A 21,349-nucleotide genomic window follows, 5' to 3' on the forward strand; every position below is an offset into this window, starting at 1 on the left:
GATTTACAGGATGTAAGGTGCCTATGTGTAGTGGCATGTCATTTGTATTTTAATAAAAAAAAAAAAAAAAAAAAAGCTTGCCTGAAGATCAAAAAAGTAAAACAGCCACACTGGCCAGTTTTATAGACCAGGCAGCAATGACACACACCTTTAATCCCAGTAGTCACACTCGTTGCCATAGAAACTGGGTGGTAGTGGCACACACCCTTATTCCCAGCACTAGAGAGGAATATAAAATGGGTGGAGACAGCTCTCACCCACAATCTCATTCTGAGGATTCCTGGAGGCGGATTCACTATTTCGGACTGAGGTAGAGGTAAGAGCCAGTGACAGGCTGTTTTGCTTTTCTGACCTTCAGGTTGAACCCCAGTTTGTGTCTCTGAGTTTTTATTAATCATGCTTCACATATGAGTGCTGGGGACCTGAACCCAGGTCCTCTGCAAAAACAGCCTGGGCTCTTAGCCTCTGAGTCATCCTTCTAACCCCAAAGGATTGCAATAGAGCAGGGACTGTCTAAAAGAACTCGTCAGGTCTTTAGCCCTTGGCTGATGAGGCGTTTAACACATCAGTCTGGACAGACAGCACTCCACCTTGAAGCTGATTTCAGGCCTGGCCATCTGAGTGCACACAGAGACAAGAAGAAGCCCTCAGGAGGTCAGAGAGCGAGTACAGTAACTGAGGTATCCTACAACATGCAGAGTAAGGTACCATGTCTCCTTGCTTACCCACCAGAGACAGAAAACAAAATGCAGTAACCAGCTCAGCTTGGGAAAGACGGTGCTTAGGGGGAACGAGACTGCAATGCAGCCCCCCTATTCACAGAAAGATGAGAAGGGAGATGGTAGCCATGCTCTGTGGTGACTTGCTGTTTCAGAGGCCTCTCAAAGACCTGTGAGTCCAGCACCAAGCAAGTTACCACTCCCCTGGGGCAAAAGCTTCTGCATAGCCAAAGCTGAGGCAGCATCATACTGGAAGCAATAAGCTTTTGTTTTGTTTTGTTTTTGTTTGCTTTGGTTTGGTTTGGTTTTTTGAGTCAGGGTTTCCCAGTAACTTTGGAGCCAGTCCTGGAATTCATTATGTAGACCAGACTTGCCTCAAACTCACAGAGATCCACCAGCCTCTGTCTCCTGAGTACTGAGTTTAAAGGCATGTGCCACCATCGCCCGGCTGGAAGCCACTCTTAACAGAGAAATATCACAAAGGAAGAAGAGAGAGTACACAGGGGTGATGAGGAAAGTGTGCCAGTGACCAAGACAATCCTCAGCCTGGAAGGGCTCTGGAAGCTGGCACCTTACAGGAACCATGCCATAGCACAATGTCTTCGACACTCCAAAAGAGACAAACGCACCCTGTGCTCTCTGAACAGAGTAGCAACAACAGAATCCACGATTAATGAAAGAAACGTGCACTCAATTATACATGGCACCATTATTGAGGGTTTAAACATGCTTTGAAAAGAAACGAGCAGCCACACTTCCTGCGTGGTTCCAGAAATAGCCCAGTTTCCACCACCACTGTCCCAAGAAAGATGAGAAGTGTCCTGTGAGGAAAAGGGCTCACGATGACACTGTTGTCCTCACGCCTATCCCTAAACCGACGTCCTTGCCTGCAGCACTCTGGGCCAGGCTTTGTAACCCATATTCCCTAGAACTCACCTCTCTAGCTCTGGCTGGTACCTGAAGCAGGGCACAGGCTGGCCAGGCAACTGTGTCCTTGGCAGTAGAGGCGGGGCTCCCAGGAAACAGTGCCCATTTCCTCCTCTTGGTGTTCAGCCTGGATTCCAGAGGAGGCTGTTTCTAACCTTAGACTAGACTGGGCTTTGCCTCTCTGCACCATTCTCATCCAGGTGATGAATGTGTGGTCCCTCCACCCACCCAAGATGCTCTTCATTTTGCAAAAGGTCAAAGTAGTCATTCATAAAAGCAGACTTTTTTTCTTCTCTTGAAGAGAAACTTAGAAGTCAACTGAGATAATCTGAATGCTTGGCAAGGCTGTCCCAGCTTTAGGAGGCTACCAACCACTGCACTTCCTGGCATCTGAAGTACTTTCTGCCCCACTCCAGGGAGCTGTGGCTCTCCTTCTCTCTCCTCCCTGGACACCTTGGTGAACTGTGGCACTGAGAACCCACGTCAGGTGGAACCATGTGGCTATGCGATTTTGTAAAATGTTATGTCCGTCTTGGGGAGAACAAATGCTCTGACTAGTCAAAACTACTTGAATAATGCCATCCACACAGATGGACATCTGCAGCAATCCACAGACAAATGGACTGGGCCGGTTTCTGTTCTCATGGGTATCCTGTGCCTTTCCAAGACTGTCCATCAGATCTTCCTGTCGGTTACCCAAGATGTAAGAGTTCAGGTCCTCTCCTGGTCTGGAGATGCAGCCAGATTAGAGCCTCAAGTGAGGCCACAGAGTAGAACCGTAGAGACCAGTGCTGTCTATGGCACTTGGTGCCATGGTGTTTTTCTTTCACCTATTCTCTTAAGAAGGTGCCACTGGCTGGGGCGGGGTAGTGCTGATGGCCTGCAGTCCCGGTATGATGATAATGCAAGTTTCCATCTAGTGCCTCTCCTGGCAACTCCAGTGGGCTACCAAGGAAGATGCTGCCTCTTCAGATGATAGGACTGGCAGAGATCCAGAGACACAATAGCTAAGGTTAACCTAGTGGTCACATCCAGGGACTGCACGGTGTACTCCCACCCAACAAGCAATGCCACTGGCCATTCAGACATGCATACTGGGCAGATGTGTCTGATGACAGGTAAACTAGAGAGATCATCCATAACAAGACTGGAGCTTTCATAGACGCGTGCTGCTCTCAGTCTTAATCAGACGCGTCTTTGTACAGAGGGCAACAGCTTATGGGGACTCATAATTGGTCAAAGCACTTGGAGTAAGTGATGAGTTCTGAGCCCTAAACAGAACATTCTATGACACCCGCTACATGCCCCAGGAAAGGTCACATCAAAGGGATAGAAGGCCTGTAAAAGCTGGAAGATGAGGAGGCGTGCTGCAGAACACTGTCCTCCAGATGTGGCATGCTGTTGTAATCATGAACCCATAGCAGCAGTGGCTCCCTCCACAAGGCTACAAAAAAGAAAGAAAGAAAGAAAGAAAGAAAGAAAGAAAGAAAGAAAGAAAGAAAGAAAGAGAGAGAGAGAGAAAGAAAGAGAAAAAGAAAAAATAGGGAACATATTTGTTCTGTGAGGGTGGTGGAGGGAAGTAAAAATGATAAAATTATCATGATACCCTGATAGCAAAAAAATAATAATAATTTAAAAATTTAAAGAAAGGGAGCTTTCAAGTAAGCATGTTGTTTTGGGAAACATGCATCTACTACTGCTAGCTTCCCAAAAGTTCCAAACTTTCCAAGGAAGTGAGCAGCCACTCTAAATGTGACTGATAGTCCATGAAGCAATGCATCACCAGCCAGAAACCCGGGAAGCCAGATTTTCCAGATGAAGAAGCCACTATGTCACAGCCACACACGGATGAAGACCCTTTCAGTACATGAGTCAGGCCAGGAGGCGTTCGTCCATGCAGACAGAAAAAGCGAGTCCACGTGGCTTCTGAGTCCCCAGACAGCTGGCCGTGAGGAAGCTGCCCTTGTCAGTGCTAGGTGATAGCAAAGAAGACTTCACAGAGACACAGCCAAAGCTATGCAGCTGCACAAATTTGCTGCCCTGTCCCAACCAAAGAAGCGGCATGCACAGTCTGCAGAGAAGCCAGTGGACCATAAGCCGGGCGAGAGAGACTCGCCGTTGTCTTTGCTAGTGTTTGCTGTGTCTCATGGTAACCCGTAATGGAGTTATTTTCAAATGCTTCAGTACCATGCTCTGTGTCTTGGTTTTCATCCTAAGGTGACCTACCCCACCAGGATAGGGATAGCACTTTAAAGAGCACAGCCATCTTGACACCAGAGGGGTGGAGACCTGCTGGGGACAGCAGCTAAGCACAGATCAGTTTTCCACCAGTTCATCTGGGCTCAACCTCTGGGCCGCATGCTCTGGAGTGTGTTGGAGCAGTCTTGAAGCAGGGGCTGAGCTCCAAAGCCAGCACACTCTGGGGTCCTTTGGTGCATGTGATGACCACCAAGCCCTCCACCCTCGTTGGCATCTTCTCACAGACTTCTGCCAGCGTCCTTCTACATAGGAAGTCAGGATTCTCCTGTATCTCCCGTGTTGGTTCCTTGCATCATTACCCCCAATGGAACGAGCAATCTCTACCCCTGGTCCTTCAGTGTCTAAGTCTGAGCAGAGCATGGCCCAGCAAGCCTCCACAGTGTCAGTTCTGACATTACAAACACGGAAGAGGGTGACATGTAATGACTGACGAGTATCCAAAACCAAGAGACCTCTGGATTAGAGTGACTTCTGAAATCTGAACTGCCAGAGGAATGCAATGGGCCCCCATGGAAGAGCATTCACCTCAAGTAGGACAGTGTCTTTGTGTGGGCCCCTGAGGAAAGGCAGCCCCATCTTGCTGGCCTCTCAGACTCAAACAGCAGGAACTACAAGAGGTAGGGGAGAGGGAATCAGGAGTGCATTGCCAAGACACTTCGTGAGGACCCCTGCCTAGGTCTTGCTTCCAGGCCCACCTTAAGGATTAGAGAGTATATATGAATGGTTGCATATGTTTATGTTTGTGTGTGAACATAGGTGTGGTTTTATTTGTGCAGATGGATGTGTCTGCTTTGGTGAGAATATGGGAGATCAGGTATATATGTTTGTGCATGCCTATGATTACGTGCATGTGTATGTATTGTATGTTAGTGTATGTTTCTGTTTGTGTATCATAGGTGGGTATGTGGAAATATATGTCCCTATGCACATGTCTGTGTCAATGTGTATTTGTGTATGCACATGTCACATGTGAACATGTGTGGTACGGGGGTTGGCTGCGTCTCTGGGAGTCTGCCTGAGTATGTCTGTACATGTGAAGGGTGTTAATTCTCAAGCATGGTTTGGTATGCAGAACTAACCACTGTCTCCACGAGGCAAAGCCATGTGGCAGGGCTTTCAACTGAGGCTCATAAATAATGTGTCGCTGATCAACACCGTCTGTCTAAACTGGATTGAGTCAGTTTCTTGTGGAAAATCATGTTTCAAATTCCATAGGCTCTGTCTCAGAGGTCTCAGATGTCTGGCCCATCCCCGTAAGGCCCAGAAAATATGTCATAAGGCTATTCCTTCAGGTGTGAGCCCAAGTTCTGCCATCTTGGAGTTCAAATCACTTTGCCAGAGTGGGGTCACTGCCAGTCTGTGTCTTCGCAGACCCAGAAGCAATGGTTGGACTTGGAAATTCCTCCAAAGAATTTAACCTAGCTTGCCTGCTGTCATGGTTGTCATCTAAATAAAAAGTTACAGATGCGCTAAACATAAAACAACTCTCAGAAACACCCACGGCCGCTTAGAAGGAAAGCTGTATATTTTTACTTCACACAGCAATCCTTACTCATCTAGTCTGTCTTCCTCTACATCTTCTCGACACTTTTTAAATATCTTGACCTTACAGATGAAAGGAATTTGAACATTGCCACCTTTCTGAACAATGTCTTTTCCCTTCACTTAATCCCAGTGAGTTTAGTTCCTCCTCTCTCACCCTGTAAGGGGCCTGGGGTGTTCTGTGATGCTTTAGCCCTGGAGATGAGAGTTGAGTTGGGAGGCTGGCTGGCCATCACACTGGAAACGCAGGCTGATGGGCACCGAGCTGGGATATTGGTTGGTTTACTGCATATTGCTGAGCCGCAAATAAAGACTTGTAATTCACAAAGATGTGGAGAACCCCAGGGAGACCGTGCTGCGAGGAAGACATGCACGAATTTTGTGCTGGTATGATCCCCTCTGATAAAGAAAAAAACATAAGGACATCCAGGGAGGTAGAGACGGGGACCCCTGCAGTGGTATGATACATGGAATGTTGAACGACGTTCTTAGGACATAGGCAGCTCACTATAAACACATTTTTATTTTAAAAAATTAAAACACATAGAGGCTTTCATGATGTGCAACTGACCTTGTAATGCAAAGGACAGGTGGACACTGGGGAGTGGGGAAGGGAGGGACCAATGCGTGAAGAACAGAAATGCTCACTACAGGGTCCCGGGAGTCAGTACATGAGAGTTCAGTGAGGATTTACTTCAATCTTTCTTCATGTATGACTTTTTTTTTTCAATAAGATGCTTCCTGAGTTCCATTTGTCCCATTTCAAAGCAATGTGTAAGATTGAGTGTTTCATCCCACCAAGCTCAGCATCTCTTCCCCTTTCCCCACAAATACCCACTTTGCTCTCCACCATAGTCTTGTTGTGATGCTGGAGCTAATGCTAGCCCTGGTTCCTAAAGTACTGTCTAACAACATGGTATCCCCTTGCCTTTGATGAGCATTTTGATGAACCTATGCCTAAAATGAGTTCAGGAGGACCACTCCTTAGCTCTGGCCTCTAGTGCAGGACCTTCATGCTCATGACTTACGTTCGGTCAGAAACCACCAGATAGTGAGTGACTGGTGGAATTAGCCTCAGGATGGGTGAGAATACAAAGATCAAATTATCTTGAAGCCTGATCCCCGTGAACCTGTGAGCTACAGTCAGCCCGATTGTTATGTGCCCCTACACATGAGTTTAAATTAACAGCAGCCCTTGCTAGGTACGTGCTGAAATTACAGTTCGGTTTCGTGCAGCCTGGAAAACTCTGCCTGGGCCAAATGAAGCACTAAATGGTACCTTCAAGGGGCTCCAGCCATGTCTGTACTGTAGGCTTCCTAGTTTATAGAATCTTACTGGTGCCTCTTTATGGTTGCCACTGGCTGCCATTTTTATCATTTTCATTTTTCTGTGGTCAGAGTTGACTACCTTCAGGACTATAGATCCTCCACCAGAAATACAGTTTTATAAGACTGGGTCCTTTACATACCTAAATTCTCTTTAAAAAGGATGTTTACACGATACTAAAAACATCATTCTCCTGTTCCATCTCTAACACAAGAGGCAGGCGATAGCTTATTCCTACCTGTGAGGGAGCTAAGACTGTCGGCCTATCTGAGAGCTGAGCACGGGGACTTTCCTGTTGTGAGAGTCCCTGAGCAATGCTGACTGTCTCACCCGCAGAGAAGCTATTTCTGGGAAAGAAGAAACAATCAATTCTCTAAAAACACCCAGGATCCAGCCTTGCTTCCCCTTTCAAAGAAAGAACAGAAGTTTCCTCTTCCGTGTTCTTGTGGGAACCAATGCAGGTGCAGGGATGCGAGGAGCCCTGCTGGCTGGTGGTGACGGGGCCAGCCAATCTGCCGATGAATAATCCCCAGAGTCACCATGTGACAGTCTGAACCCTAAATGTCCACCATCGGTAGACAGTGGTTAACAATGCAGTGGGCTCTTCCTTCCTATTGGAACTGGGGGTGGGGGCCAATTTTTCTTTAACAAATATCAAGAAAAGCAAGACAAAAACGGGAAGGGGAATCTGTAAGCCCCAAATCAAACATCTATAGTGTATGAGGTGTTCCATTTATAGCACATAAGATGTTCCATCTACAGTGTGTAGGATATTACTTGAGTAATGTCTTTTAAGGATTCTAGAGGTGGAGAGATGGCTCCATCAGTGAAGTGTTTGCTATGCAAGCTTGAGGACCTGAGTTCAGACCCCAGATGAAAAGCTGAGCAAAGAAACACAGGACCAGGGGGCTGGAGAGATGGCTCAGTGGTTAAGATCTTCTAGAGGTCCTGAGTTCAATTCCCAGCCACCACATGGTGGCTCACAACCACCTGTAATGAGATCTGGCACCCTGTCTGGTGTGAAGGTGACCATGCAGGCAAAACACTGTGTGTGTGTGTGTGTGTGTGTGTGTGTGTGTGTGTGTGTGTGTGTGTGTATGTGTGTAATCTTTAGAAAAAAAACACAGGACCCAAATGCCCACACTGAGGAGTTAGAGTCTAAAGAATTCCTGGGGCCTGCAGGCCAGCCAGTCTAACTGCATTGGGAAAATAGAAGGTTCAATGAAAGACCTTGTCTCAAAACTTCAAGGTGGAGAGAAACTGAAGGAGATAATGTCAGCCTCCAGCTTCCACACAATGTGCACCCACTCATACATATGCACACACGGTGAGGTCTGGGGTGTTCTCCAACAAGCAAAGCAGGGGCCATTTCCAAAGTTTATTTAGAAGTTCATGAGATTATTCACATGCCAAGCAGCTAAGATCTGGAGTAGCAGGGCTTCCTGAACCTGTTCATTCTTAGGACTCCAAAAGTCAGTGGTATTTCGGAGGCTCATTCCCAGTGTAGCCACAAGACTCTGGATCTTCATTGTTCTTACCATACACTCAGAGGTAGATACTTACAGAAGTAATTGTCAGTGTCTCTGCAGCAGCCTCATCACAATACAAAGGGAAGAACCAGGCTGAATCTTTCAGTAACCTCTAGGCTTGCCCACATGAGCCTTGCCCCTCCACGTGGACTTGGGTGCCAGCACGTGAGTCCCAGGAAATTTACACCCTGAGCAGTGGCATGCAGGCACCACAACTCAACTCCTTCCTCACCTGGGCAGGTTAGGGACAAATCTGCAATGCCTGGAGTCCCATACCACCATTGTTCTAGGACCGGAACAGGGTCCCTCTCCTGACCACGGCCAGACAGGTCCCCTGCCTCTTATCTTTCACACAATAGCCTGCTTCGCCCATGAACACCCACGCTCCATCAGACTAACCGGTTATGCATTTCCTCTGGTTTTGAGCCTCATTTTCACTTCATTTCAATTTATTGTGTTTTGTCCATTTGTGTGCTCTGCCTGATGTGACCTATCTCTCATCTTTTCTGGAGTTAGTCCAGATTTAAATCATTTAGTCACATTAGTTGACATATATTCTGGTTGTCCCCACCTTCAAACAGTCACTTCAAGCTGCCTGGTCCTGTGCACAGGTCTGGAGACAGATACTGCCCCGTACTTCAGGAGCAGAGGCTTCTTTGCTTGTGCTCCAACTCACAGAAGGTCAGAAAGATGCAGGGTAGCCTCAGTGGCTGAGCCAGTCCCACACCACCTCCCTCCACAGCTGAAGAAGAGGTAGCTGCTGCAGATCCCAGCAGAGCCCGCACCATGTACCCTGTGTTGAAGGCTGCCATCCGAAAGCTAAGTATAACCTATTACATTCATGGCCACAGCTGTCAGGGTCCAGGGAGTTCCACCCACTTCTGGGTCCACACTTGAGAGAAGCCCTGTGTTTAGAGATCCTAACAGGCAGGTGGCAGCTGGCTGCCCCCGAGACTCCCGGGCCTGCTCCTAGGGAAGCTGCCTGCCGGTTGCTGTATCCATTCCCTCAGCTGGCCGTGCGGAGGCAACAGAGGGAACTAAGAGACGCCTGACTGGCGAGGTAGCAAGTGCAGTGACCGTCCAGCGGAGGCTCTCATTTGTCATGTCCAAATAAGCAGGTGTCACTCTTCCTAACGGAACCCCAAATCACAGCCTTTCTTCACGTCTCTCTTCTGCCTGATTCGTGACAGCAGAATGGACCAGCGAGGTTTCTGTGAGGTTATACCATCCTTGAGGAAAGGAGGGCCAGAGAGCAGTTCAAGAGATTGGGGACAAGGGAAAGTCTGGTAACACCAAGAGCTACCAGGACAGGCTCACATGCCCCTTCCAGGACCACCAAGAGAGTGAGACTTCAGTAGACCAGACAACACAACCTCCTAACAGGCATCCAGAGTAAACTCAGAACCCCCACCCAGCACAGGTGAGCCCAAGGACTGTTACCACAAGTGAGCCCCAGACCTTGAGAACAGCAGAGGGGTGCAGCTTTCCTCTCTGTCCCCTTGAGGGAGGCTGGTCACCTGAGAGACACAGGCTGGAGGCTGTTGCCCAGCTGATCTTGAAGGATGCTGAATGGACAAGGGGCAGAAAACCCCAATCTATCAGAGATCTCTGCTGTTTCTCTACTGTGATTTCTTTTTTGTTCTGTTTTGTTTTTGTTTTTCAAGACAGGGTTTCTCTGTGTAGCTCCAACTGTTCTGGAACTCACTCTGTGGACCAGGCTGGCCTTGAACTCACAGAGATTCACCTCCCTCTGCCTCCCAAGGGCTGGGATTAGAGGAAAGCACCACCCTGTCTGGTTCTGCCATGTTTTAACTATCCCAGCTATTTAACTGCCATGAGCTACACCCTCGGAGCACAAAGGTCTACTTTTAGCTCCAAATATAGGAGCATGTCTCCATGCAAATCTCAGTGTCCTTACCGGCATATAACCAAGGTTTTCTGCACCTGAGGAACATCTCCATAGGCATTAACATCTGTGGTTGCACCTGTGAAGACCCTGGGCAAGACTGCCCTTAACCTTAATGCTGAAAGTTCTGCTAACTGACCATTTGCTGTGGAGACCCAAACTACAACCAGCCTGGCATATGCCTACCATCACTAATGAGGGTGGCAGATGGCCAGGCATCCAGGGTATTTAAAATACCTATTATTAATGGGCTGATGTTAATCTGTGTCTTTAAACAAGTAGTACATTTTTATGAATTTGAACGCTACGGAGTTTGGTGTGTGTATATTTAGGATAGTGACGTCATCATCTTGGTTAACTAGTCCCTTGATTAAGGTGAGGTTTCCATCTTTATCTTTGCTGATTAGTCTGACTTAAAGGATCAAGAAACAAAATCCTTTCATCTGTTGTCCACAAGAAACACATCTCAACTTTAAAGGTAGGCACCACCTTAGAGTATAAGGACGGACACAAGTATTCCAAGATATGTTTCTTGTGGACAACAGATGAATGCATAGTGTTTCTTGGTCCTTTAAGTCAGACTGTGCCTTTTGATTGAGTATTAAAGTCATAATATTTAAAGTTATTGTTGAAGTGCATATGCTAACTTCAGTCATGGTGCCCCGACTCTCTGACTCCTGCAAACACCAAGACATCGCCTCTAAGCCCGGCCCAGGCAGTCTCGCCAAGCCAGAACAGCAAGAGCACAGGCAACGGCCCCAGCCTCTTGTCTGCCCCAGGACAGACATTCAAACAAACACAACTTTGTCAAGACTAAATGGAGTCCTACAATACAGACAGCACCTGAGCAGAGGAAATACAAATACAACTAGGTGTGAGACGTGAAAACCTGAAGCAACTGAAGGAAGCAGGAGGTGTGGGAAGAGACCTTTACCTCGCTGCCCAGATGGGCACCACAGCCGTGAAGCACAGAGAAAAGGCTGCACTCTCATCAGAGAGCGCAACACACACGAGAAATCCCTGAAAGTCAAAGTGATGATAGGGAAAGTCCACAGGAGCTGGCACATGAAGGGAAAAGACACCCAGATCAATAGGGGAGAAGTCCTGAGCAGCCGTGGATGGTTCAGACGGACATTCCAGAAAAGGCCCAAAGATGGAAAAAAGAAACCACCAACCCAGAAGCCATGAGAAATTTTATGGGACTAACAGGCTCGTCCCTTGGCAGGAAGACCTAAGGGCTCCACTATGGATGAAGACCACACACTCATTCCTTGTGGAAACCTGCAGATCTCCAGAGACAGTGGGACACACCGTGGCTTTGAACAGCTCCAGAGTATTTCCGGAAGCTAGCAGATGTGGTATGACCTCACATCCCAGATACATCCACCGTCCAGACTGTCTGTCTAGCTCCCTGCAGGGCAGGACAAGGCTTATGTCCACATCTCCTGGAGGAAACCATGAGAGAAGAGGCTTTGTCCACACCCAGCAAGCCCAGGGTGCTGCGCACTAGTCATGAGATGGGAACATGAGAGATCAGGTCAAAACAGAGAAAGTCAAAGGGTGGAGGAGGGTTAAGGCAGTGAGTATTGGGATTTGAAGCCCGGGGAGTCTAGGCATAACAGGGGGGTCTTTAGAGTGATGAGACTGGTGGACATAGTGGACAAGATAAGGGAGGTTTTTTGACAAAGAGGTCCATTAATGCCTATGCAGAAAGTAAGATGAACGGGAAAATAGAAATGCTCACTCCCAGAGAAGGAAACACCATTCCGTTTGCTAAGTATTTACTGTTTATGAGAGGATGCAGACGGGGCAGGGAGAGTAGGAAGGAGTTGACCCTTGCTCTCCAATCAGGGGAATCAACACGTAGCACTCACCTTACTGTACAGGCTATTACTGGGTTGCTTTTGTTTGTTTCTCATGTAGAGTCTTGCTGTTCACCCTGCCCAAGCTGGTCTTGAACTTGAAATCCCCCAATCTCAGCCCCAGAGTAGCTGAGACCTCAACACTTGACTTTATGGCCAATTATTAGAGATCCCAAATGTTAGACACAAAACAGCACAGACTCAGGAAGAATGTCCTAAAGGAGGAGAGCCGAGGCTGCTGTTTGTAGAATGTTCCATAATAAAGACTAATCACAACATCCAATATGGCCCTTATGAGGGCCTGTCCCAGCAGAGGGTGTGGGCCCAGGAGAAGGGCGTGTTCCTAGAGCATCACAGGTGCTGGCAGTTCCCAGTACAGGTAACAGCAACTTGTCTCTCATGCCATCTGTGGGGCCTTCGTGGAAACTGTGATTGTCCCCGCTGCTTTCTCACAGTCCCTAGGAATGGGAGGTGCTGCCTCCCTTGTGTAAATGTAACCTTGGTTTCAAGTCCTGCTCTGTCACAGACTTGGTTTAGAAAAAGCATTACGTGAACTTTGTGGGATCTGCAAGCCTTCTTCTGGGGCCACGTCCTTATCAGCAAGGGGTTTAAAGTCCACAATTGGGGCAGGAAGACACTTTCTTGAGATTCTCCAATGTGGACAAAGTAGATGTGGTGCCTCATCTTGGCCCTATTGTGCCCCTGACATCAACCATTTGAGCACAATCCAAACTTAAGTTTACGGCTTACACCCACCTGGAGCAACCACTTGGGGCAAATCACAGAGCGTTTGCTGGGCAGTGCCTCAGTTTCCTGGTGTAAGAAGTGAGATCAGGTGCTTTAGGCCAACAGGAAATAAAAGGAGTTGAAGAAACAGGCAGTGTAAGGCTTGAGCACTGAGTCTGAGGCTTGAGCACTGAGTCTGAGGCTTGGAGCACTGAGTCTGAGGCTTGAGCACTGAGTCTGAGACCCGGAGCACTGAGAGTCTGAGACCCGGAGCACTGAGAGTCTGAGACCTGGAGCACTGAGAGTCTGAGACCTGGAGCACTGAGAGTCTGAGACCTGGAGCACTGAGAGTCTGAGACCTGGAGCTCGGAAAGTCTGAGATTCAGCCTCCCTGTTCTAGCTGTAAGTCACCCTTCACTCAGGGAACCAGGGAACTGAGTCAGGAAAACAGCCTGTACTTGCTGTCTTGAATGATTTGGGGCCATCTTCACCCAGTAAACCCACTGGGACTGACACTGAGTCACACACAGTGGATGGGTGCACCGTGTGAGTGTGACCTATTGTGCATACGTGCCGTAAGCAGTTTGCTCAGGGCATTGGAGCACTTCTTCCAGGCAGCACCTGGCCAAGTCATCCCATGAGTGAAGTTCCCTTTCTAAGTCACAGGTAAATCCTCCGACTGTGACCTTTCACATCAGAGAACTCTCAGGTAAAACTATTAAGAAAAGAAGACAATGTTTCCTTGGTGTCTATGACCTTAAGAATGGAATACAGAATCAAGAAGTCATTTTCTTAATAGGACAACCTGTCACAGGCTTGGGAAGCAGCTGACTACCAGTCACCTCCCATTGTGGGTGCCCTAAATGCTCGGGACAGTCCATGTTCTCGGTCCTTGAAGGATCTGGTGCCCACACGGCATCGGATGTGGCATGCTGGCCACTGGTCTGGTCTGATGGCTGAGAGCTGCGGTGTCTCCCATTGGGTCTTCTCCTTTGCTCTCAGGAAACCCTGCAGTGGCCAGAGACTATTTTTACTTAAGAGCTGACTCACAGAGAATCTAGGCCACCTAAAACGTGCACTAGTGTGGCTTTGGTGGTGGGATGACACCCAGTCAAAGACTCTGCATAGCCAACCATAACTGTGCCATGCAAGTTCCCATTAAAACAATTTTTCTGGTTTCCTCAGGAAAAACAAGCCAGGTATGATCCAAATACTGGGAAGCACATAGAAAACAGAAGAAGGGAAAAAACTAGGTGCTACCCACTGAAACGCAGCTCATGTTGACATTTTATATATGCACTTCCAAATGTGTGAGTGTGAAGATGTGTGTGCCAGTGTGTGTGTGTGTGTGTGTGTGTGTGTGTGTGTGTGTGTGCTGAAGCCAGCCAGAGCCTGAATGGACTTAGGTGAGAAGGTTTTTCTCCAAGCCTGGTCTTCTCACGCCCAGTCTCGTCATATCCCGTGATAGCACAGACTTTAAGAGTGTGTGCCTGCAGGTGCAGGAATACGTACACCTTCTCATTTATATTTGAGTGAACATATATGTGTGTCTGTGACATGTGGAGGCCAGAAGTCAACATCAAACATCTTTTTTCAGTCACTCTCCACTGAAACAGTGTCTCCCACTGACCACAGAGCTCACTGCTTCGGCTAGACTGGCTGGCCAGTAAGCTCTGGGGATCCATCCACCTCCACCCTTCAGTGCTGGGGTTGCATACGTGTGCCATACCTGGCTTTTGAAGAATGTGGTTGGCATTTGAACTCAAGTCATTATGCTATGATGGCAAATGCTTTACCAACTGAGCCTCCTCCCCAACTGGAAAACATGATTTCAACCCGTGACACTATTTCCTACCTGTTGGAATTTCATGCTGTTTCTAATTATAATGACACTGTCTTGTGTGTGTGACCAGGTCACCATCCTTCCTTAGAATGAGGGGTAGAATTCCTGTTGTGGACAGAGCATGCATATGAACTTGTTTGTGTTACACCAGCCCTGGGACCCCACTGAGGAGCTTCCTTCTTGGCCCACAGCCTCCCCGTTCTTGCCTGCCAGCTCCCAAGGCTAACAGAGCTTCACATTCAAATGCAAAGCTAAGTGTTAGGCAGGGAGTTTGGGATCAAGCAGAGAATTTGAGACAGAGTGTTGCTCATTCCGCTCCTGTGTCTGCAGTTGTCCTGTCCTGGAGCACCGGCCTCCTTCCCAGGACTCTTCAGGGAGCCCTCTCTCCTCAGACAACAGGCCTAGTCCTGTTGTGCAAGAGTACAGCAAGACACGGTTCCTTGTGCATCAGGAACTCAAACAGTACATAAGGATGCAAATCAGACCACTGAGCAACCTCTGCCTTTTGCCAGCTTTTTTTCTACATACTACGGACTTGGATGGACTTGGATCTTACCTATGCTGTCACGTGTCTGACTTAGCTCCTGGTCCATTGTGGACTCAGGAAAATATAAATTATTAACACAAAAGGACAAAGGTAGTGGGTGTTAGAAATGGTGACATGAAGTGGCACTCACCCAGCTGAGGCAGAAGAGACCTGCAGATTGAGGGACAGCCGAGGAAGACAGTCTGGGCTGGGAACTGAATGAGTGTGTTTCGTGAGTGCACGGAGCTCTAGTGTGGCGTGAACCATCACTGAGCTCTCCCCGTGGGACAGTTACCATCCTCAGGGCTGCTGAACCATGACTGTCACCTTCAAAGAGTTCAAGGAGACAGCATTATATTATCTTGGAATTTGATAGGAAGTTAATACTGTGTTCCGTATGTCTACTTAGACTTCAAACCTTTAAAAACGGTTAACATTGCAATGAAATCTAAAATACTTTACGAACTTTCAGAAAGCATAAACTACCTAAAATAAAAAAGTAAAGAATAATAAGTTACATAAGAATTCATCACAAAAGAAAATCCAGTTCTAAAAGAGGAAATCTAATATGGCCCACTTGGCTGCAGTCCTCTGTGAGTGACCTAACCTTTGCCAGCATGACCTTCACACAACTGGACACCACAAGATGAGTAGATGAAACCCAACTTCTGCATGAGGTGAGTGTGCACCTACTCCAGCTACCCAGCACCTACACAGCTCAGCTCACCAGAGAAACAAGACCTCCTCCAGGGAAGGAATTCCAGTCTGCTTTCCAATGAGGCAGCCAGAAGTCCATAGCATGAGGAGCAACCTTGATACAATGTTAGGTCCCTTCAAATGCCCTTGTGGAATACCGTCTCTCCCTGTGTTTAGAGCAGGTTTTCTTCCTGTAAGAACACAGTTACACACAGGTAGTATGTGTTCCTTCTCGTTCCACTCATCCTTAATCAACCAGTCACTCAACAGGTAATTACCACGTGCTATTTAATGTGGGCCTGGAAAAAATGCAAAAAAAAAAAAAAAAAAAAAAAAAAGAAGTCACTTGTCCTCAAACTGTTTGTCATCAGGTAGACCCTGGTGGCAGAGCAGAGTGTTGGGGGCAGGTTAGAGGGACACGCCTCTTTCTGGAGTACTGGGCGTACAGGTAAGTCTTTATTTTGTAAATGTCTTCTTTATGCTTTCTGTGAATGATGAAACCATCAAGAGCTGACTCTTCCACAGGCCCTTCACCTATGCCTGGCAGCCACCATCAGGGAGTTGTCAGGCAAACACAGCCTATGACTACCAGCCAGATTTCCCTTGTGACACCCAGATTGCTTTGAATGCAATGTATCTGTGGTTCTCAACCTGTGGGCCATGACCCCTTTGAGGCCAAAGGATCCTGTTATAAGGATCACATATCAGATATCCTGCATACCAGAGATTTGCATTATGATTCACAACAGCATTATAGTTATGAAGTAGCAATGAAAATAATTTTATGGCTGGGGTCATCACAGCATGGGGAGCTCTATTAAAGGTTGCAGCCTCAGGAAGGTTGGGAACCACTGCTCTGGGGTCACTCCTGCAGTTGCAGAGGGCCATTGTTCTGTCTGCTGAAGACAACTCCAGAGCAGGTGAATCCCCAAATAACAGATGGGTTAGGGTTAGGGTTAGCAATAGCCAGAACCTGAAAACAACCTACATTTCCCTCAACTGAGAAATGGATAAAGAAAATGTGGTCCATTTATACAATCAAGAGTATTATTCAGCTGTTAAAAACAAGGACACCAGGGAATTTGAAGGTAAATGAATGTAATTAGAAAAAAAAAACATCCTGAGTGACGTAACCCAGATCGAGAAAGACAAACATGGCTTGTACCACTCATACGTGGACATTAGTTTTAAATTAAGGGAGAACTATGCTACAATCCACAGACCCAGAGAGACTAGGTAACGAGGGGTCATGGGGGGAGTACCCGGATCTCCCTGGGAAGGGGAAATAGAAGAGATTTCATGAGTGGACTGTAGACAGGTGGGGATGAAAACAGGAGCAATCAGGTTGGATGGAGGTTGGAAGGGGAGAGTACGGGAAGGGATGACTTGAGGGTGGGGGGTGGGCAGGTATTTCAGGGGCAGATAAAAACCTGGTGCAGGAGACTCTCCCAGGAATCTACAAGGATGAAGCCAGCTAAGCAACGGCAATAGCAGATACATAGTCTGAACTGACCTTCCTCTGTTACTAGGAAAAACTTCCAGTGGACGAATTGGTATGCCAGCCCAGTCACATGACCTTCAACCTACAGTCTGTCCTGCCTATGGGATGTACTGTCTATGGTATGTGCTCTAGAGCTTGAGGGAGTGGCCAACCAATGACTGGTCTAGCCTAGAACCCATGCCAGGAGAGTAAGCTCACCCCTGACACTGTCTGGAGTACCAGGACCCAGAGGCTGGATGACCCAGAGACCTAGGGTAGAAGCAAACACAACTAGAAGGAAAAAACGTCAATGTAACGATGTCTAATGCTATTCTGTTATACTCATAGCTCGGTGCCTAGTCCAGCTGTCACCAGAGAGACTTCACCCAGCAACTAATGGAAACAGACATAGCCGAACATTAGGTGGAGCTTGGGGAACACTGCAGAAGGTTGGGGGGGGGGAGGACTGGGGGAGTCAGAGGGATCAAGGACACTACAAGGAAACTCACAGAATCAACTAACCTGGGGCTAACTCATAGGGGCTCACAGAGACTGAACTGGCAACCAGGGAGCCTACATGGGACTGACCTAGGCCCTCTGCATATATGTTAGTCTTGTGTAGCTTTTGGGATCCTACTCCTGTTCAGTCTCCTTGTCCAGCCTCAATCCACGGGGCGGTGCTTGGTCTTACTGCAGCTTGATGTGCCCTGTTTACTTGTTACTCACGGGAACCTACCCTTTCCTAAACAGAACCGGAGGGCAAGTGTACTGGGGGTGGGAACGAAAGGGATGGGGGAGGGACTGGGAGGAGAGGAGGGACAGAAGCTATGACCAGGATGTAAAATATATAAATAAATTTTAAAAAGAGAGAAATGGCCTCTTCTGCTTTGTAGGGTTAGAAGGTGGCCCCACGAAGGGAAGAGAAACCACTGTGACCTAAAGCCATTGCCTATGTGACCACTTCCTCTCCCAGAGAGGACAGATTTCCTGAGTCTCCAATGGTGTCAGGGTCAGAAGACAGAGACACACACAGGGCTCCATTTGCCCTCCCCTCCTATAACACGGGCATTTCCTGTCTGACCAGCAGAGCTGCCTCTAGGCAGCAAGCATCTCTGGTGCCTCATTCTGAAGAAGGTGCCCCTCCTGTCCCCAGCGCAGACGAAGGATACTGAGAATCAGTACTCCCCCCGGCAACAGCAATCTTGGAGTACTCCACTGCCTGTGCTTGTGGCTTTTAAAGTCAATGGATGTCGCTGGGCCCATCCTGTTAGGCACCCAATTAGTCTCGTAGTCTGGAGCCTAGATGTACCAACGTGAACCCTGGTAGTCCCAAAGACAAAGCCCACAGCCAAAAAGACCAAGTTAATCAGTTCTACAATAGGCAGAGTCCCGAGCTATGTATAGTTAAGAATGTGGCACCAACACACGGTCTTTAAAGCCGCCACCACGTCAGAAATCACCTGGATGTCTTTCTTTGATCAGTTGAGATTCAACAGGTTTAGTTCCTGTGGGGACAGGACATTGGACGGTGCTCCCAGGCACTTCTAGCCTACAATAGCAGTAGCAGACAGTGCTCTTAACAAAGCTGACTCTGTTCCCTGTCCCCAGCCACCACTGGTAGAGACTCAGACACTGGGTGGTGTGCACTGAATCCCTGGAGGGCCCTGCTTTCAATGCCCTGGGGCTGTGAGCACCATTCTTGGTCTTTAAAATGCGGAAGCTGGGGTTAAAGCACCACCATTGTGGACAAGGGTGACCAGGATGGGGTTTATTGTTCCTCTTCAGGAACAGAATAGCCAGCAGAGGTTGGAGGCTTGTCCCAAACTTGTGCTGCACATAAGAAAGAGCCCCTATTCCACAACCACCAGCCAACAGGAGCTGAGATGGTCAGACTTCATCGGGACAGGAGGCAGCAGTCAGGAGCTGAGGCCGAATGCCAGAGAACTCTTCCGACAGGGCCATGCCTCCTAGATGTGAATTTGGACAATGCCGTCCAGGCTCCCGAGGCAGGGCCCTACAGACGCAGAACGTTGACACGCCAGCCCTGGGGCCGCCCGCTGTCAGCCACACTTTCTTTTCCTGTGGCAGTCGGGGTGGTGAAGACAAGTCGTCTCTAGAGACAACCTCAGACTTCTGTTTTCCAATTGGAAACAGCGCTACTGGCTCTAATTTTCTGTGAAATTAACCGACTCTCTCGCTCTCCTCCAGCGCTCGGGCTGCCATCCTGTGGGCGACAGCGGAACAGGCGCCAAGAGCGGGTTTCCACTGGAGGAGGTGCTTGCTCTGGGAAGGCTCTAAGCACCCATGGGAAGAGCTGTGGTCCTCTCGGGCCCTGTAGGTTGAGCCTGGGCAGAGGATCTTACAAAGTGGTGATGGTCTCCGACTGATGTATTGAAGACCCCAGGGGAGGGCTCCCTACCTGACCCTACAGAGTCCAAGTGAACTGGGTTCTGTATCAGACCTAGAAAAGTGGTGAGATACAGCCGGGCTCCCAGCCAACCCTTTGAGTCACGCAAGGCTTTAAAGGCTCTAAAATTCTTGGGGAGTGGGTTCTCATGAGATGTCTAAGAACCAACTTCAGAAAGAAACAACCCCTGCCCAGGAAAGGCAGGCAGGTGTCTCCCGGAGGTGCGAGCTGAGGTTTTGCATGCCAGTCTTTGTGGTAAACTGGAAGGGTTCCCCTGATTTGGTTCCACCAATTCTGTCTTTCTCCGTCGTCCTTACAGAGGCAAACTCTGCCACTGTGTCAAAAAATTTGGCTTAAAAGTTTAGGTTTTGGTTTTCTTGAGAAAAAGCATCACAATGTAGCCCTGGCGTCCCTGCGTCCCAAGTACTGAAATTATGGACATGAGCCATCAAGCCCACTTAAATCTGTTTATAACCGTTAACTCTTCAGCTAAAACTCCTAAGTAGTTCTATTTCTCGAGAAGTTTGCTGTGCGGTTTTTTTTTTTAAGGCATTTAATTTAGTTTAAGAAAAATGAGCCCATCACTCTGTATGTTCAGACCCTGCTCCCTATTCCAGGGTGTACAGGGTGGTAGGGGCTTAGAGTCCATGTTCAGGGGACTATCTGAATGCCTGCCCTTCCGACAGCCACATGGGCAATTGAGACCCCCCCAGAGGGAGCAGAGCTTATGAACAATCTTTCTGCCTTATTCTTTACCCACCAGGATTTTATCACTTGAAAAGCAGCCAGAGATGGGGGTGCAGTGGCTGGTGCCGGATCTTTGTGAAGCTAAGACAAGAGGATTATTGAGAGATCAAGGCAAACCTGAACTGTCTAGTAATGTTTCAGGGTAGCCTGGGCTACAGAGTGAGACTCTGTCTCAACCAGAAATAAATCAATCCTTCTCATCACTGATAGGGCATTCAGGGTCTTTCTGGAGTTTGGTTCAGTGACCTATGTTTTTTCTGGGCCTCCTGCTGGAAAACTGGTCATGACTGTAAGTGTTGTGGGTCAGAACATGGCTTTGATGGGATACGGGAACAGGGCATCCCTTCCAAATGCTTGCTGCTCACTGACTTAATCTCCAAGTTCACACACAATGCCCTCCATCTCTCAGAAGTATGTAGGGCAAGCTTGGGAGGAAGCAGATATCAATACAAAATGGACAACCCCAAGAAGAACCGCAAAGATTGACACAAGGGGAAGGGAAGTCAAGATGATACATTTTGATGGTTTCAAAGTCATGGAAGAAAAGAAACTGATGAACAGAATAATCAAGAATGAAGCTAAGAAACTTCAAAAAAAGAGGCAATGCTGGAAACTTCTCCCCCCCCACCCCCGCCCCGAAACAAAAAAGTGTCAGTTGCCCTGTGGCGATAGCAACAGTTGGCTATAGCAACTGCAGCTGCTGCTATTGCTGCTGCTGCTGCTGCTGCCGCTAAACTATCAACTGATAAGGGCAATGGGGGCAGGCAAGAAGGCCCCTGCCCAGAAGGCCACAGTCCAGAAGTCTGTGACTCCTCCAAAAACTCAGAAGGGTCCGAATATTCCAGCACAATAA

The 21,349-nt window shown here is 48.1% G+C and overlaps 1 pseudogene; it reads left to right on the forward strand.

The window, feature by feature from the left end:
• LOC130886982 (60S ribosomal protein L14-like) overlaps positions 1–21,349 on the forward strand; it is a 51,965-nt pseudogene extending 30,616 nt beyond the window's left edge.

The sequence above is a fragment of the Chionomys nivalis genome, chromosome 14, assembly GCF_950005125.1.
Source record: "Chionomys nivalis chromosome 14, mChiNiv1.1, whole genome shotgun sequence".
Taxonomy (NCBI): Eukaryota; Metazoa; Chordata; class Mammalia; order Rodentia; family Cricetidae; genus Chionomys; species Chionomys nivalis.